The sequence below is a fragment of the Cyanistes caeruleus genome, chromosome 3 (assembly GCF_971803275.1).
Source record: "Cyanistes caeruleus chromosome 3, bCyaCae1.hap1.1, whole genome shotgun sequence".
Lineage (NCBI taxonomy): Eukaryota > Metazoa > Chordata > Aves > Passeriformes > Paridae > Cyanistes > Cyanistes caeruleus.
The window spans coordinates 74,528,351-74,541,063 of NC_141703.1; the positions used below are offsets into that span (position 1 = coordinate 74,528,351).

Sequence of the window (12,713 nt, forward strand, 5' to 3'; positions counted from 1 at the left end):
AAACAAATTATTTTACACCAGCTCCTGGTGTATAGCCAATGGTGATTAGCTTATCAGTGGTTACAGGCAACATAGGCTTTAAAACAGCTACATCCATACCTCTGCCAAAGGGACTTGAGTCAGGTGTACACAGGGGATGCCCACAGAAGAAACAGACAATGCAAACAATTCAAATTCAAACCCATCTCCAATGCTTCATTTTTAGACTACATCTCTTTGTTTAAATTTGAGGTGTTTTCCTTTGTTCTTGCAATGGGAGCTGGAGACATCAGAAAACATGTGGATGGTTCAAATATTCAATAAAATTAAGTGATGGATGTAGACTTGTTTTCTCTGAACTGTGTATCAAACTACTAAACATTTGATCTTACATTCTCTGCTGCTGTAAAGACAAGTAGTTCTACTTAATCCCAGAGTTGCACCCACTCAGACCTGTAAACCAATCAAACCTCCTGCAGTGATGAGTTTGGCTGCATATCACTCAGGTCAAAAGCACTTGTCTGTGTTTTCTTGGTTTCTGCTTTTTAATGGCTGCACTTTGCCCTTTTTGCCAAGAGGGAGTTAGCACGTGAACTCGAAGCAAGATATTAATTTTGAGTATGAATAATGTTTATGTCCCACCAGTCCAGCAACCCTTCCTTTTACACTAATGAGCCATTAAAGTCTGTGTTAGAGGATCACTAATCTTTCAGGAGGTTAACATGTAGCTCATCCAATCCTAACACTTCGATCACGGAAGCAGGAATTTGTGAACAGAGCATGTTTTATTAAAATGAAAAGGAAACACATGGAAAGAGAAATCCATTGTCAAGACTTAGGAGTGCCTGTGTTATTTCAGATATTTATACTGGAATAACAGCTTTCACTCTGACCCCATTTTTCCACTGTTTTGTCCTGCAATGACATCAGCCTTCTGCCATGATTACAGTCTTAAAAATGCACAGCAGTGTAAGGTCAAAGATGGGGCAGAGAAGCAAATGATAATAGCAGTGGCCCATCATAACAGCATCTCGTAAGAGGCATCTGCTGTGCATCTTCAAGACAATAAGAATGGACAGAGAGAGTCCCCTTTGGCACAATGGAGGTCACCAAGACTGGGGGCTCACCAAAAGCCAAGGTCACCAAGTGATGCATGGTAGACATAGGTAGTGAAGCTGGTGCTCAGAATCCGTAATCTGAGTTTTAATCACCAGGAAGAAAAATATTTCTAGTGCAAACATGAAGCTCAGAGGGCTCATACAGTGCAGCAAGCAGAATGCATATGCTCTCAGCAATTATAGCAGCATGCAGTTCAGAAACCAAATCCTCTGCAGAGATAAAGGTGCAATGTGCCCTTGTTTTCAGCAGGAGAAAGAGGGGTGGTTTGGTCTCCTGCCCTCTCTTTGTGTTAATACTTGTTTATGCCTTTGGTGGCCTCAGCAGACATATTTATCAACAGCCAGTGAAAAAATAGCCTCCAGGTCACAGCATCCCACAGTCATATGCAGTAAGACCTCCTTTCTCAAACGCAATCACTCCTTCTTCAATTACATCTCATCCTTTGAGATGGATCTTTATGTTCTAATTCATCTATGAAGCTCACTGGAATTATTCACAATATAGAAGAGAGTGCAGTGTACCCAACTACACTGCACATAGTATAAGAAAATTGAAAATCAAATAGGCTTACCAACAGCTCTCTGCTCTCTACAGTAACCTGTCAGCACCACTTCTCTGCAGCAAGTGACAGCAACAGGAAATGATGGGATGCTGACTGCTATCTGCACTGCTGGGACCCAATAATATGGTATTTCCTTTGTGGTACCAGAGGAGCTACCTAGACCTCAGAGATGGATTCTCCAAGGAGCTCACAAAATATTAGCAGCCTCTTTCTGAGACATTTGGAAAAACACTGAAAAAATAATTGAGTGATCTACTGCTGCCTGTAGCTGGTGCAGAATTTGGTGAGCTCTGCAGAGCTATGCTAAACAGAAGCATCTGTACATTTTCTGCTACTGCTATTATAGCTTGTCTGTTTCACTGTAGCAACGTAACAAAACATACAAAAGAGGAAAACTGACTGTGGCTGTTATAGAGATTGTTTTATTTTATACTGTATCCTCACAGATTATCCCTTAGCAGATCATGGAGTTTTTTTAGCGGTCCAGTCACTACTTGAAATTCTTTGTTAGATCATTTCCAATAATCTATTCTGAATGTCAGTTAGGAGAGTTCAAAATAGGAATGATTTTGGCTGGGTGGTGAGCACGCTCAGTTCCCAAACAACCCGAGTTCAACTCATTGCAAGCACTCATCATAAAAAATAGAGATCTTTAACTTCTCAAAACTTTTATGGCACAGTGTCTTGGTTTGAAAGACAGGTATCTGATAAGGAAGGCAGGAGCCCCCTTGGAATGGAAAAATATGACCCCCTTCCGTCTGAATTATTATTATTGAAATTAAGGGGCTTTCAGGTGAAGATATGGGAAAAGGAATACCAGTTCTTTACTAACATGTATAATAAAGCAAACAACAACAGCTCTGGCGCTAGCACCAAACAGAGCAGGACCCAGTGGCCCCTCCTGGCCGCAGGCACTGTCCCCTGGGTGCAGTTCCGGGCACGGCTGGCAGGGGCGCTGGTGGCTCCCGGCGGGAGGGGCGGGTGCAGTGATTCCCCCGCAGCTGCAGGGGCGCTGTGGCGCGGGCTCGGGGAGCAGGTGGTGCCAGGGGAAGTAGCCGGCAGGAAGGGATGGAGAGCAGGCTTCCCTTAGCAACCTCCAGGGCTGGCCAATCCTGGAGCCCCCTCTGGATAGCAAAGGAGCTGTAGTGGGAAAGCTGTGGAGAAGCAAGCTGGAATGGCAGGACCTCCGGCAGGCAGGCAGAGGGTGAGAAGCTACTGTGAAGCACAAACCTGGAGCAATGGCAGTGTGGTGAGAGTTGGGCAGGCTGTAGCAGTCCGGCTCCTCGGGCTTTCCTCACCAGTGCTGGCTGGTTCTTCGGATCTGGGCTCTATGGAGGATGGGGGCAGTCCCCCAGCAGACAACAAGGATGGTCCTGGATCCTGGTGGGACACCCACTGGCTCTGGGCTCCCTGCCAGCAGAGCAGCAAAAAAAAAAAGGACAAAATAAAACCCAGAAAGAAGCAGGCAAAAACTACAGAAACAGCAGGATCCCTGGTCAAATATACTGGCTGTGTGTGTCAAGTCAAAGCACCCGCTGGAAGAGAGGAGACTGCCTCTCGCCTCCAGCTCTCCCCAGAAATCCCAGCTCAGCTTCCAGTCATTGCGAGAGCCCCAGAGACAGGAAGGATGGGGGTTGGGGCAGGGACAACTGCCACCCCTCAGCACACAACAAAACAAAACAGATCAAAGACCCCAAAAATGGGAATGGGATAATAAACCATCCCCAAGATACACAGCCTGATTTATGCAGAAGAAAATCAAATCTCTTTATGTAGCAGAATAGAGAGGAAAAAGCATCAGTTCAAAAGCTGCTCTATGCACCTCCCATATGGGTATGGAAGTGAACAGTGTGGTAGAAAGAAACCTCTGTTCTGCTGTCTCTTGGTTTCTAAAAGTAAGGAGAGGCAAAACACAAGAACACAAGAACAGCAAATAGATCAAAAGTCCCAGAAACTCATGAAGAAGGATGAGTAGACTTATCTCAGAGGAAAAAAGAAACAAGAGATATTAGAATAATGCCATACAATCAAGGTGAGTTAAGACAGGGTGGATTACACTTTCTCATTTGTAAACAAACCTGTGAAGACCAAGTCTCTCCTTGTCGTGCTCAGTGTCACCCGAGAAAACAAACCACGGCTTCAGAAGCCCTTTTTGGTCCATGTGCAGGGCATAGCAATAGCACCCTGCTCTTGCCTCTGTCTCCAAGTAAAACCACGTCATTATTTCTGCAAATGTCCTAGCAAAGGGCTATGGAATGAATACACATTAATGTCCAGACTAGGCCCAGTCCAGTAGTTGCCCAGTTGCTCTAGCTGCATTATTTTGCTGTTAAACAGGTCTAGTGAATCTTTTGAGAGTAGCCCAAAGCAAGGAAAATAATTTTTAAAAAGCACCAATAAAATAAACTAAACCCTCAACACTGAGCAGGAGACTGGGATATTTTTTAATATGTTTATTTTATAAGAGATAAACAAGATGACTTTGTAGACAGAAACACCTTCTGTTCATTTCTTCAAAAATATTTTCCATAAAGCAAGCAGGAGTTTCAGTCATTTCTTATCAGTAACTGGAACTGACTAAACTGTTCAAAGAACATCTGTTTTAAAAATATCCTACATCATATTGTAGACTTCAGTGAAAATATTTTTTAAAAAGTCACTTGCAACTGGATGTCTAAGAGATTTTACATCAAAGGAGAAGCATACAAGGAGAGATAACTGGCTGTGGTTTAATACTGTAGCTAATTTTGTCAAACCAACTGCCCATTTTGTTTGACAAACACTCTACTAGTTATTAAGTTACATCTTCCTCAGTATTTATTGAGAAGAATCAAATCATTATTTAAGTTCACTTTAACTGGCATTACTGTTGAAAGACTGTGATTTTCAGTATGACTGAAACAATGATAAATTATTAAGTATTTGTTCCTTATTACATAAATGTTCAAGTGCCATTCTTATTCCTAGACTTCAAAAACTTAAGGAAAAGTAAGCCTAAAAACCTTTAAAAGTGGAGTATAGACAAGAGGAGGGCAGGGGGAAAGGCAACCTAAGTGTAATCTTCTAGAATATCTAGAATACAGATAAATGCAGTGAGCTGGTAGCAGTTTATAGTGCACCTCCATAAACACTTGGCATAATAGGTCAAGTGTAAATCTACATACAATCTACATGTAAATCTATATGCACTATGTTCAGACTGTATATAACTTTAACTATCAAGACTACAACAGAACAAGAGTAACTTTTACTGAAATATAAGTACTAAAACCCTTTCTCTCCATGAAGAAAAAAATTTCTGATCCTTTTATTACATTTGATATGGTTTAGAATGCCTATAGTAGTTTTTCTGTGATTCCAGCAAATGCACTAAAGAAGTCTCACAGCTGTTTCAAGCCCATACACCTTGATTTACTAACCCACCTCACTTATTGGGACTACTGTAGAAGAGGCTGGATCTGTGTTTGATATATTGGCAGAAAATACTCCAGTTTACAAAAAGTCATTAGCTGTTTATTTTATGTTGTTTAGCATGTGACAAGCAGACTTGAGAGGCATACAGTAAATGAGCAGTTGTTACATGTGAATTAAGTAAAGCCAGAACAAGATAAATGATCCCCTATTCCAACCTTTTCTATAGCACTTTCTATAATTCTGCTTCCCATTACATACCTGACATAAAGTATACAGACTCTCAGTATCTAAAAAGATGAAGAAACCGCCACTTCTCACGATAGTCACTCCCCAGTTTTTTGGTCAGAAAAAAACCTTTAAACAAAGCTGTCTTTCCTTCACAGCCTTTGGCTTTTACCTCTTTGCTGCCTCAGATACACATGAAAGGTGTCTCCCCATCACTCCTTCAAAACCATAAGTATCATTCTGTCATCACCTGCTTAGCTCCTGCAACCTGACTGAAATTGAATCTGAACAGCAGGTACAGGTGTTGGGTGTTACTCAAGAGCAAGCCACAGGGAGGCAGGCAGCCATTCAAAGCTCTGGCCACACAAACCATCAGGCATCTCTGAGGAAAGCAACTCTGAAGCCCCCAAGCTGTGACCCCCAGTGTCACAGACTGTGCCTTCAGCAACCAATAGGCTGTGTTCACCCTGGGGTTTCTTCCTGTAGACTGCTGGATTTTGCTGAAGAACAACCATCTAAGTTTTAAGGCATGATTACTCACTGGCTATCAGAAACAGTACAAGATAAATGCAGTTTTGGGCAACACCGCTACTTGGAAGTATGTATTTTTTGAAATTTTTTTGCTTTTCATGGAAAAGATACCAAAAAGTTATCTGAAGAGATAACAGCAACTCTAGTGGACTGCAGAGAAACTTTGAAAATGTTATACAGAGTCTGAACCAATCTACTTTCAAATTTATTAAGTTGTTTACACCTTCTTCAATAATAATTGTTCTCTAATATTCCTCCTAAAACACCTTTAAGTTGTACAGGTTTTAAGTCTGGACACATCAGGTACTTCATCTTACTGTAATTCTTGCTTCTATGCTTTCTAAAAAAAAATAATAACTATTTTCTTAAAATGCATTGAGAATAGATGTTTCTAGCTTAAAAAAATTCAGCAAGTAACTGCATTTGGTAGTAGGAGGGAAGTGGAGGAAAGACCCACCTAAAGGTTTAGGGGATGGGGAAAAATGCTCATTTGTGAGCAATGCAATGCAATCTTAAACAGCACTTACATGTTTCCAAACTTCTGGTCTTGACATGTTAAGATAACAAATGACAATGGGTTCAATTTCAGGCAATTTTTAAAATTCTTTTTGTGTTTTTTAAGGGGGTTGTCTTTGTCAGGCAGAGTGGGTGTAGTCTGAAATAGGTCTGAGAAAAAAATAGAAGCACCCTTAAATTCAGTCTGAGATGCATTTAAAGAAACAAGGTAAGGCAGTTTGATGTTTTCCTGTGTGGCTAGCAGCATTTTGATAACACAGCTTGTCTTTTCATAAGATGTATCATGATCTCTTAACAGGCAAAAATAGTCAGTCTCTTGCAGTCACTGTGGCAGGCAGACTTAATTCAACAGATATATCACAACTTTCCTCAACACAGCTCAGAAACACAGTGTTGGACACACACAGCTTACTGTAGACATGGACAAAACTTCCTTTAATCCAAGGTAAAAGGAATATTTGCCATACTGTGTGTTCATTCCCAGTAAGAAAATAGCAGTTACTACACAAAAAGCACACAAAAATCCTGACATGAAGCCCATTAAGGAGTAACATGAAAACTTGTCATGAACAAGTTTCAGATTAAGTGCTTTTGAAGTCCTTGATGAGACTCATCCCTGAAATTCTTACATAAAGAGAATGACTGTAGTTTTGATAAACATATATAAAAAAGCATAAGCTCTTCAATTTTTTTTTTCTAAAATATCTGATTACTCTCTTGTAAAAATTACAGTGCTCCCTTTATAAAGTGTTTATGAAAAAACAGAAATTCTGTCAGTCTTCTGTATGCATGTTGCAAAGAGAAGCACCATTCAAATAAACTGCAACTATTCTGGTAAGAGTATCATTAGGAGCAGTCATTCTCCATACTCACATGATTCCTGGACTCCTCAAAGGTCATCAATAAAGATGTATACAATTACATCATTCACAAGGGGAAGTAATGTAGCACATCCTGTCCCTGGGCACAATTATTTTTGCCTACATCACTCCTGACCTATGTTTATTTACCCTAATCTTAAAAGTCCTAATTATGCAGATTTCACAGTATCCCCAAACAATATATTTCAGTGTTCAGGCTCCTTCCCCATTATAAATTATTTTTCTTTCTCCTAAAATAAACCTCCCGTGCTCCTCTTTCTGTCCATTCATTTTCTTCTGCACTAGTGTACTGTGACCATTTATTTCCAAGGGGTTGCTTCAGTATGTGCCACATTTAAGAGTACCACATTTCCCCTCTAATTTCACTACTCTTAGGAACAGAAATACACCTGATGGTGGTTTCTTGTTTTTTTCCTAAATGTACATATCTAGATGATAAACTAACTCAGGATGTTGACAATAATTACTTTCTATGGTTTATTGGATTATTAGCATGAAATACATATCATGTGTGTCTTATCAATACCTTCTAGGAAACTCCACTATCCACAAATAATTAAAAATGCATTTGAAGAATTTTATTTCAGTAAAGGGAATGAAATCTTGTGATTTCAATGAGGATCAACTGGGCAAGCTTCAGTCCATTTCCCTGCACTTCAAGTCATCCCATTGGCTTTTCTTGTTTACACTTTTTTTCAGATTTTTTTTTTCCTGGAATTTAATTTATTCAGTTTCTTTTCTCTGTCTTTGTTTACCTTTCTTCCATTTTCTTAGGGATTTCAATGGGAATAATTTTGGCAAGTTTTGGTCCTTTTCACTGCACCTCATTTCATCTCAGTGCAATTGGTCGTAGTCACTGAATTCAAAAGTTTCTGGTTTTCTTCAATTGCATTTTTATTTGATCATATCTCCTTTCAAGAGTGTTTGTTCTGCATGGTTCTATGATTTCATTTCCTTTCCTGAAAGGAATGATTTTATTTTATCTTGTCAGTTATTTTCAGGGGTACTTCAGGCAAGTTACAGAGCTGTTAACATGTTAAATTAAGGTGTTTGCTCTCTTCTCATCTGATGTCCCTGAGATTTCCTGTCTTTGTGGCTTAGGATCAGTATTTACCTGATCTGCTCCTATCCTTTTTTGCAGATGGAGCTGTAAAAGGCAGAACAGGCAATAGTGCACTCATGCTCACTAGCCTTGGGCAACTCCTTCCCATGGCTCTATCAGTCCAGGTTGATTCTTGGAAAGGTACCTTTGTCCTGATTCAAAGCTAGTGCACATTATTTCTTTTCTGGTATACTTGTGATGATTGTCAAAATTACACAGATTTACAGACTATAGAACTGCCTTCCGAGGTAAATCAGCACTAGTTTTATTCACAGGGATAGCGAAGATTTTAAGGAACAGAAAGTTCAAAGCATCTGCAAATTTAGGATGCCCAGCCTCAAAATCTTGAGGCCTGGTTTTGCAGGTCTCCCAGCATAATATTTATCATTCATCTCATACTGACTTTGTTTTTGTGACATCTGTGTACCACCAAAATCCCCAGGGATTGGTATTTGTCTCCCTTGACCACAGGATAATACACTACTGACATGTGTAGGGGTGTCTGTCTCTATAGAGATGTAGACAATTGAGTCAATGGAGAGTGATCAGTACTTCTACAGCAGATGACCCCTTTGATTAAGATGAATAGCAGCATTAAATGTTCCTGTTTCTCTCCACTGACTGTAACAAGAGTCTAACACAATCAGTCCTAAGGACAAAAGATGCCTCTTCAGCATCACAGACTGGTGGTTATGGAGCAAGTCCTCTAACTGCATGAACTTCTCTGCATCCCAAAGTCTTGATTTTGTTCACTAATATTTTAAACACTATCACAGAAGGGGGAAGATCTGGGTGTCACCAGGGCTATTTATGCAGTCTGCATGGGACATTTATTGAATAATACATATAAATAGTAGCACCAAAAGCCTTTTGTTTTCTAATTTATTATTTCTTATTCTACCCTAACATGATTCAGGATCCCAAACAGTAAAAAAAACTTCAGTACTATGTTTATAACTCCCATGGCTACTTGTACCATGTAGCAACACCCTTTTTTAGGGATAAAATCTGAGCAGGAAGGGAAAAAGTTAGGACTTTATTAAAAGAGACTTCCTCTGCATAAATCTGAAAAAATATTCTTTCAGCAGCAAGGTGAATGCAAAGGTCAACAAAAATAAGCAATAGATTGCTTCTCAGACTTGCCAAATCTACTGTTCTCCCCTTACCATGCACTCACATTAAAAGCAAGAGAACTTATTCCAGATTTTCGAAGCTAAATTTCACACAAAGGGATTTAACAGAAGATGTGTTAGTGCTTTTTTCCAGTAGCTTTGCTCCTAGAAAACTTGACTTTCATTTTCCTATGATCTCTTTTCAAATACCACCATTTAGATTATACAAATCCAATGGATAGATGGTTTCTTAGATTGTCCTACACATGTCAACAAGACCTGTTTTTTTTTCCCCCAAGTATGAATAGAGTGTCATTCCCCAGGCACCAAGCGATTCAGTATCCCTTCTACCCTTTGCATGGCACAAAGTAAGTTGTGTGAGGTGCAGGTCTTACCTGTTCCCACCTTTGCAAATCTTGACAGAGAGGTCCCTGCAGATTCTGCTTCTCTGATGCTGGCATCCATCCCCTTGCCCAAGAACATCAGCCTTCATTGTCTGTAACGTCTTTCAAAAGGATGCCAAACAGCTTTGAAGCTGAATACAAAGGACATTAAGAAATGGTGTGTGGGAAATGATATCACTCTCACTTTACAGAAGTCCATTTTTCTACTGTACCCTGTTGGGCTGCAGTTTGACATGGGTCACAAAAATTTCTCGTCCTCTCACTCCCCACAGTTTTTCTTTCCCTTCAGGAAAAACACCATGTGGTAAGAAACAGAAAAGGTATGTAAAACCCAATAGGTGTCGTAGCCTTCGGACCAGGAGTAAGCCATTTCCCAGCACTTCCAATTCATATCTTGCCATTTAATTCATATACAACATCAATAGAATAAAACTGTCCTCTTCACCATAATTACAAACACATTGTGACCAGTTACTTGCAACTTATTTCAGGCAAGCTTATGAGAGGATGTTGGCAGATATATTTTGGTAGTAGTCCTCAATATGGAGGATCTGACCCTGCACAGAATACCTCAAGAACCACACCATGTGTCCAAGAACATTGTTCAAACAGACAGGCTGGACGCTATGACCACTTCCCTGGGGAACCTGATACAGTGCTCAGCTGCCCTCTGGGTGAAAAACCTTTTCCAGTATCTTACTTACGAGGTGTAAGTGACTCAGCTATGTGCTGTTTCCTCAAGTCCTGTCACTGGTCATGATAGTATAGAGATCAGTGCCTACCTCCCTCCTCTTCCCCTCACAAGGAAGCTGCAGACTGCAATGAGCTCTCCCCTCAGTCTCCTCCAGGCTGAACTGACCAAGTGACCTCAGCCACTCCTTTCTTCCTTTGAGGCAGTCAACAGCTTCTCCCTATTTAGTGTCACTGACAAACTTAGTATTCCTTCAAGCCCCACATTCAAGTTGTTTATGAAGATGTTGAAGAGAACTGCGCTGGGGATGGAGCCCTGCGAAATCCTACTAATGACTGGATGCCAGCCTCCAGTGGATGGAGTGGTGATGTCACTCCATTGACTTTTACTCTGTGCCTGACCCTTGTGCTTGCTGCTCACCTATTAACAGGAAATAAGGGTCATTCTTTTTTCATACTCTTGCCCCTCAAATGCGTTTCCTTCTTAGTAGACCAATATAAGTCCATGAAAAGCTTCTAGCAACAGAAATAATTAATAATTTCTACTTCCCTAGTATATAATTTCCTCTTACTCACTATTCCTCCCTATTCCCTGGTGAGCTTGCACATCACTGAAGGGCAGAAATATACAGACAATAATAAAGACTGCATTCTTAGTGTATTTAAATTCTTTAGGCAGTCTCATATTCTCTTTCGTTCAATTTCTTGTTCTTTACTGATGGAAGATTTGGACTTATTAAGGGGAAAACCAGGAAAAACTCAATGCTATTTCATTACATTAGTATCATCCAAGAATAATTTCATCTTTAACAATTAGTCTCTGCCCTTCCCTGGAATACTTCTGGAAGTTTTTCTCCCAGCTTTAACAGATATAATGCCCTAAAAATCAGGCTGAGAGAGATGGGGTTGTTCAGCCTGGAGAAGTCTCCAGGGTGGCCTTATTGTGGCCTTTCAAAATGGGAAGGGGACTTATAAGAAGGATGGAGAGGGACTTTTCAACAGGGTCTGTAGTAATAGGAGAAAGGGCTGGTTTTAAAGGTAGGTTTATATTGGATATAAGAAAGAAATTTCCTATAATGACAGTGGTGAGACACTGGAACAGGCTGCTGAGAGAAGCTGTGGATGGCCCATCACTGCAAACATTAAAAGTCAGGTTGGATGGGGCTTTGGGCAACCTGAACTGGTTGAAGTCATTTCTTCCTATGGCAAGGGGGTTGGACTAAGTTATCTGTGACAGTCCCCTCCAATCCAAATTATTCTATTAGTGTTAAGACATGAAATCTAGGACACCATCACATATTTTATGGATGCACCTGTGTAATGCATATCTCATCTAAAGACCTATTTATGAATTTTAGTACAAAAATGATGTTTAGCTTCCTCTCAGAAGATGTAAATGTCGCTACTGCCATGGCCAGCATAAATTTAGTCCGGAAAGTATTAAACAACATTTTGAAGAAAGCCTGTGCTTTCTCAGATGCCCAAACTAGTTCTTCTGTTCATCTCACTGTGAGGGCTTGACCTGGCAGAAGTGGGAGGTCTTGAGGGCACATTCTGAACTAAATTTTACACAAAGTAAAAAAAAGTCCCAGAATGTTTAAGGGAAAGATTACGGTTGTACCTAACACAAAGATCTGGAAAACTGTTCATACTATAATAACTCTTTCAGTAAAAAAATAAAACTCTGGCTCTTTTATTGGTATTTGGGCTTTGTTACCACTATATTCCAAGTCCTGCCCAGAATTTACCTGCCTACCTCAGACAACATGAAGCAGCATCACTAAGATATCTGGTGAATATCCCATTTAAGAATATCTCTAATTTACATAGGTGATACATTGTCACAATTCCCTCACATAGAGGAATAAACTGAAGCTGTATTTTTCACATGTTGGTTGAGTACAGCAATCTTAGAATCTTTGAATGAAGTATGTTGAACAGTCCTTTAGTCCTGTTTTGTGAAATGAATTTAGTGAAGCACTTCATTTGATGAATTTTTTTAAGATTTTAAGTCTCTTCCAAATGAAGAAGGTTTCCTAAATCCTTGGGGAAGAAGAGTATAGTTTAAAGCAAACTCATCTCTTTAGGGAGGAAAATCAAATTCTTGCTTTCTGTAGGCAAGGTGCTGATCAGATACGGGCTTTTTTCCAATCCCCTTATTTTCCACCAATTACTGCA

At 40.1% G+C, this 12,713-nt stretch overlaps 1 long non-coding RNA gene across 1 annotated transcript; it reads right to left on the bottom strand.

Annotated features, from left to right (window-relative positions):
- Positions 1-2,060: 2,060 nt before the first annotated feature.
- On the bottom strand, positions 2,061-5,596 carry LOC147654258 (uncharacterized). Its single transcript, XR_015284798.1, has 3 exons — positions 5,472-5,596; positions 2,891-3,070; positions 2,061-2,814 (listed from the first exon to the last, which is right to left on the bottom strand). It is a non-coding gene; the product is annotated as an uncharacterized LOC147654258 (long non-coding RNA).
- Positions 5,597-12,713: the final 7,117 nt, after the last annotated feature.